Below are 7,207 nucleotides of genomic sequence, written 5' to 3' on the forward strand. Positions count from 1 at the left end.
GATGCCATAAAACATAGATGAAAAAAAGTAGACGGATGACATTCTTGTTGTAAATATATCATATAAAATAAATATATAATTCTATTAAATAAAACTTAAAATTTTCATAAAAGTATTAAATATAAAAGTTCGATTATTCTATAATTATTTCTTCTCGAAAATGTTAAAACTAAATTTGAAATATGAATAGAAAATACAATGATATAAACCATCATAATCTATTAAGCTTTAAGATATAAATATATAAACATTAAAGAAGCCTAAATGTCAGATAAAATAATCTGATAAATAAGTTACCTCTGGATGCAATCACTTTCAGTCTTGCTCAAGTGTATATTTACGCTGATAAGCATCTCTTCTTCGAAATAGTCGAGCCAACCTTCATCTACCTTTTTTCCTTTGTGCTGACATGTGTCTCGTGGTCTGACATGTCAACATGTGTACTCCTCCATGAATTTTTATTCCGGTGGACTCCACAAATTTTTATGGTGATAGAAACCTGCAATTTTTGTCATCGTGGTCTCAGATTTGTCCGTCTGACATAACCACCATAACCATCGTGTATTCGCCCCCTCAGAAATGGTTCCCTCGGAATTTGTAGCTCAGGAGGGACTTGCAGCTGCCAAGGTGATGCTAGTCCAAGGAATAATCTTTCATGCGGGGCTTTCGAAACCAATTGATGCAAAGCTTGATGGGGTAGATTATTTTGCAAATGAGTACAGGAATATGAGCTTTGTCAGCCTCGAGCGATGCAAGAACTCGTGTTTGTTGAACTGTTCTTGTGCTACTGCTTTCTTCAAGAATAACTCTGGAGGGTGTTACCATTATCAGGAAATCAAATCCTTGAAACGAGTCTCGGATCAGATCATTAGGAATTTATTAGGGGTTTTCGTTGTTTTAATGGTTTCTGCACTGGGCTTTCTTGCATGGAGATATAAAGTGAAAAATAAAATGGTGAAGCAGAGGTCTGAAGAAGATGAATTTCTGGAGAATTTTCCAGGCTTGCCCCAAATCTATACATACATGGAGCTGGAGGAGGCCACAAGAGGTTTAGTAGGCAACTTGGGGTTTGTGGACTTTCAGTTTTGTTTGAATGGCAAGTTGTCGATGGAACAAAAGTTGCAATGAAAAAACTGGGTAATGCTGATATAGGGCATTTGCATTTCTGTGCAGAGGTTGCAACCTTGGAAGCATTAACCATGTAAATTTGGTGAGACTATTTGGGTTTTGCATTGATGGCACCTATAGATTGCTGGTGTATGAGTACATGAGCAATGTATACGTTGATCACTGGTTGTTTTGGTGCCCTTATGACAATAATCCTTCACCATATCTTGACTGGAGAAAGCGATACAAGATCATCCATGATGTGGGTTGGGGATTGGCTCTCTTGCATGACAAGTCCAAAGATAGGATTCTTCATTTGGATGTGAAGCCTCAAAATATCCTGCTGGATGAGAATTTTGTAGCCAAACTTGCAGATTTTTGTTGGCCAAGTTAATGGATAGGGCTCAAAGCCAGGAATTTACTCGTGTCAAGGGGACTCCTGTGCACTTAGCTTCTAAATCGCTTTTTCATGTCTGTCCCATAGACAAGAGTGATGTTTACAATTTTGGCATGATTTTGTTAGAAATAATCAATGGGAGGAAGAATTTAGACCTGTCCCAGGAGGACGAGATGGAGTTTTTTATTTCATGGGAAATTAGTGTCATTCAAGAAGGAAAGATTAGAAATGTCGTTGATCTGAATCTGGAGATCTGGTAGACTACGAGTGGAAACAGGTAGAAAGAGTTATCATAATTGCATTCCGTATCTAGCAACCAAGCTACTTACGGAGGAGGCTTATAAATCTTCCCATTATGGTAACCCTCACCATATGATAGTGAGTGACTCCCCAGGAGGCTTATAAACAGCCCAATTATGGTAACCCTCACCATATGAATAGTGAGTGACTCCGTCCCTTCGACCCAGGAGGCTTCTTCGGCTTATTCCTATTATCCATCCTTTCCTTATCCTTCCACCAGGAAGGCTCTTTAGGCTTATGGGTGTCCTGAGTAGGTAGCTTAGTAGTTTGACCTAGTTTCTCCTCCAGTCTAGCGATCTCTTCATTCTTCCGCTTAATAATCTGAATAAGCCGCTTATTATCTTGGCCCTTTATTAACTTGGTGGGTTTGATCACCATATAATCTATTTGGATCTTGGTGAGCCAATTACCCCATCTGCCATCTGCTTCAGGCTGACACAACATATCAATGTACTGCAGCTATTGTGTGCTCGGAAGCAAGGGGGAAGATAATGAAATTCCTGCTGTAATAAGGGCTTAAATGGCACGCTGAATAGACATGATACAATGATCTCGTATTACCGGCTCGTAATTCAGGCAAGCATAGGGTTACAGAAAGGTCGTGCATACTAGCCATTGTTAACCTGACAACAAGCAGAAATACTCAGATATCTATTACCCGTCATACCCTTATGTATGGACAATAGCATGCTATTCATAACATAGGCCAGATGGTTAACATAACATGTAGATAACCTTAGCCTCTGGTCTAACTACGACCATGGTTAATGCACAAGTGAGGCCTTCAATGAATAAAGTGATCATGATGTCGCAAGGACACAATAAAGTAGAAGATCCACCTCTTTGCGTTTAGTTTTTGATGAGAACCAGGGCTAGCATTTTTGCTCATCCATCACAGTGGGAGAAAGAGGGCACATTAAGCAGTGTTTCCACCATCTCTATCTCATTACCTACAAGGTGAATGAAGATATTGTTGGAGATCTGGACAATATTTACTTTGTCTCCGATGTGTAGCTGGCCAATGATTTTTTCAGCATGCTTCATAAATTTTCTTGTCTGGCATTCTTTCAGATAAATGCTGCTAGTTGGCATAAAGATGCAAGTTTGAGGAAACCGTTATCCACATTCTTAACATTTATCATATAATACCCATCAGTGAAACTATATGGGAAGCATAAACCATTTTTTAGTTTCATGGAAAACTTGGTTATCTTATAATGCTGATGGGTGCAACTAAATGGTTACCATAACCCATATTTTGGTTTCATGTATGACTTGGTCTTTCTATGAATTCAAACGTTCCAAATCGAATAACCACAATGCTTTTCAAAATATATGGATATCCTGTGAAACATTATCTCCATAAGTGATGTCGTATACGCTTAGATAAGTCCAAATTAAAGCACATACACGGCGACTCTTTTACGTTCTCAAAACGGACATATTGTATAGAGCTTATAAAACCAATCAAGAATCACATAACGAATTCTTTTTAGTTAATTCACAGTTAGTACGAAACATTTTCTTCACAGCAGAGAGGTGTTTTTTTTGTGAGATTTGAAAAGTAGTGTTGAAATATGGCACACTTACTTTGGAGAAAACAAAGTAGCATCATCATGATATGTGTGATCACATAGTTAACAAAAGATATGTGTGATCACATAGTTAACAAAAGAGAAATAGAAATATAATGAAGCCAATATTTTCTAGGTTTGATTTTGAAAAAATTGGTTTGGTGGCTATTTGAAATAATCAGTCCTAAAGAAAACAAATTTAATTATTATAGACAATGGAATTGTTATCTAATGTAATTACTATAGACAATGGAATTGTTATCTAGTTTCTTTAATGTAAAATGTAGTTACAATAGGGAATTTGTTTGCCTTGTCCTTGAATGGTTGAGTTTGGAATGTGTGAATAAGGTAAGGCATTCTATTTAGGTACTTTTGATTACATAGTTTTAATTCAAGTGGGTCTTGTCCAAATTCATCTTGAATGAGTCATATTATATTTTTTTTCTTCTTGGACATTGTTTGAGTTGCTGGCCGAAACTTAAGGTTTTACAGTGTGGGTAGTCTCCAACACTGAATATAAATAAAATAATTCATGGTGCATATTTGGTATTTTCTTAAGAAAAACTTTGTTGAATGATTGGAGATTTCAAATTTTGGGCAAGTAGGGAACTAGTTTCTAAAACAACCCACACTAGGAAAGTGACTTACAAGCAGTGCAACTAGAGCTAGGCAATGGTGATGAACATAAGAAAAATGGAGGATCTTGGACAATTAACCCCAGAAAAGAAGGAATTAATCCCTATTCAATTATGCCCTGGACAAAAAGATGACGTGTTCATTCCTATTTATTTTTGGGTTTCTTGTGTTATTTGTTTCAATCTATTAGGTACAAGAATGAATGGGAATAAGATGGTTATAAGAATGAATGGAATCTCTAGAGCAATCAAATAAGTGCTAAGTGGGGCTACTCAATTTCTAGGATTGTTTATCTAGAAGGCTCAGAGTCTTGCACAAACAATAAGGATGTAGCAGAAGCATGGGAATTAGAAAAAATTGAAATGCTAAACAATGTGGCCATGGCTAAAACCGAAGTGGCAAAGATGAAGAAGCGAAGGGTAGATGATGAAAAGTATAATGAGAAAGTAGTTGCAATGTTTGCCAACAAGAATGGGAAGAACAAAAGAAAGAATCTAAAGCAAAAAATTGGAGCTCTTATGAAAGACCTTCAGGCTATCCAAGAGCACACACAAACCGCCACACTTAATGACTAGAACAAAATTTGTAATGTCTACTAAAGGAGAAGTGAATATCTAAGCTAAATGAAAAGATTGGTGAGAAATAGTTTATGATGATGGATACAATGGAAGCAGTTGAAGGAAAGGGTCGAGGGAGAAATTAACTCCAACAAAAACTTTAGAAGAGTAGAAGCTATGGGTGAGGAGTTGAAAGAAAATCTGAATAAGGAAACAGAGGAACATGAAGCTAAATTTCAAAGGGAGAAAGCTTCTTTTATATACTTTGTATCGAATCAAAGGAAAATGAAAGTTGAAATGCTTCAAACCGTTAGACAAATTGAATCAGCGCAGAAAGAGTGCAAAATCATTTTGAATGAAAAGAAAGAAGCAAAAATTGTAAATCAAATCATTTCAATGTTGCCCATCCCATCCAATGAGCATGGTAACATCCAACAGCAATGGATAATCATGATGTGTGAAACACACTTCACTTGTGAAATGCAAATGTGTCACCCACTTTCCATCACAAAAAGAAAATTGTGTGGACTAAAAAAACATAAATATTTACAATTATTTTATAATTGGTGATTTTTCAAAATCCTTGAAATAAAAATATTATTAAAAAATTGTGACTCTTTCTTAAGGTTTAACATTAAAAAGGGAAATTTTCAAGTTTTATTTTTTATATTATTATACTTTTCCCCAAAAAAACACAATAATAGTTGTATTAATTAAATAATAAAGTAAACTAAATTTATTTTTTAAAGATTAAATTTAATATTGAGAGGAGAAATTCTAAGAGTTAAACTGAATAAAAAATTAAATTTAAATATTTTGAAATTCATTACAAAATCATATTTGCTAGAAATGGAATATAAATATATTAAAGTTGAAGGCAAGATTAATATTTGCTTTGATATTTATTTGGTAGCTATGGAGAATTGAGGATTATTGGTGATTCTTAAGTGCATTACAGTTTGGAATGGAGAGTATTAGCATTGGATAAGTAATTGTTATATAATAGGTCCTTTTACTCTTCAATCAATTTGTCAATACATTTTTAGAAAAGTTAAATGATTTTTAAATTGTCTACCTATCAATAACATTTGAATTAACTCAAACTCATAAATAACAAGCCAAGATATAAGTTACTGTACAATAGATTTGAATTTAAGCTCTTTGACATTAGATTTAAACACATAATTTTAAAATCATTGAAAAATATGCTAAAAAAACCTTAAATTTAATACATTAATTATTATTTGCTATATAATTATAAAAATATTAAAAAATACACAAAAAAAATAAAAAATAAATTTAATATATCAATTATTATTTACTTAATTATTAAAACTAAAATACAATTACTAGACTCAATGAATAAAAAAAGAGAGGAAGGAGGTCACAGGAGCAGCCAGCGCTGAAGCTGCCACTTCGAATCAAAGTATATTCATAACTTAGTAAATCGATAACTGATCAAGGTTATTTTGGTGAAGCGCCAGTCAAAAACTTAAGCTAAGCATTGGTAAGGGGCATTTATCTTTGTAACTTCATCATAATTTGGGTTAATATGTTATTTTATTAGAATAAATCTCATAAAACCCAAGTCCTGGAATGGATAAGTGGAATGTGTGATAATTACGCCGTATGGCATTTTTCTTTGAAATGAATTCCCCGAGCCACCCTCGTGTCCTATTCTGCATCGTGGATATTTCTGTGTTAGATGATTGAAATAATTTTCATTGTTCATCCACAATCGAAATTAAGCTAATAAATAACGGGAAAAAATGGTTTAGAATGATCAGGTATTCGTCTTCGTCTCTCTATGGTAAGAAACTCATTGTAGTAGAACCCTCTCCCTCTATTAAAGACTCAAGGTCTGCTGGAGAAGACAGAATTAAATATTCAACGTCTGTTGTAGTAAAATCCTTTCCCTCAATTAAAGACTTAAGGTCTGTTGGAGAAGAGAGAGCTACAGAATGCGGGAGAAAGCCTGCAAATGGCTGTGAAAAGATTCTGAATCACGTTGAGGCTGAGTGGCAAAGGCATGAATAAAGTTTCTCAGTTTTATATCAAAGATCTTTGTTCCAAGTTCCGGGATTTGGAGAATAGGTTGAATAGTAGCCTAACTAACTAATACCTTATAGACTATAGCACATTTCGTTTCTTATGAGGTGAAGGTAGCATGGGATGTCTACCTGAACAGAGATCAAAAGTGTCACGCTTGTTTGGGGACTAAAGGGATTTTTGGTTATAACATTTCCGAACTTGCAAAGTTTTTATGCTATTGTAGCGATGGCTCCACGCAGCGCGACAAATGCCTCGGAAGTGGTAGTTTTCCCAACGCGTGTAAAAGTATGATTATGAACCTCAGCGCTTGAATTTTTCTCTCAATATATTAAAATATGATCCGTTGTACTATCAAGCTTGAATGTGTATATGTGTGTACAGTTAGCTATACATTCTCAAATCTGAGGATCTTTGCCGTTACTAATAACTACTTGTCATGTTGGCGTTACAGGTGAAAGGAAGAACGCCACTGTGACTGTTTTTTGGTATATACCATTTCTTCATATTCTTACATCACTGTGAATAATATCTGGTTACTATGAATTTTTTCATTGTAATTAGAAATAAATCACATTGATATCAAT

General features: G+C 34.7%; 1 pseudogene; it reads left to right on the forward strand.

Moving 5' to 3' along the window:
- The first annotated feature begins 579 nt into the window (after positions 1-579).
- LOC149248281 (G-type lectin S-receptor-like serine/threonine-protein kinase SD2-5) lies at positions 580-2,765 on the forward strand (annotated as a pseudogene).
- Positions 2,766-7,207: the final 4,442 nt, after the last annotated feature.

This window comes from Pinus tabuliformis, chromosome 7 (assembly GCF_031772625.1).
Source record: "Pinus tabuliformis cultivar Carrire ecotype Pingquan chromosome 7, CPIR1, whole genome shotgun sequence".
Classification (NCBI taxonomy): domain Eukaryota; kingdom Viridiplantae; phylum Streptophyta; class Pinopsida; order Pinales; family Pinaceae; genus Pinus; species Pinus tabuliformis.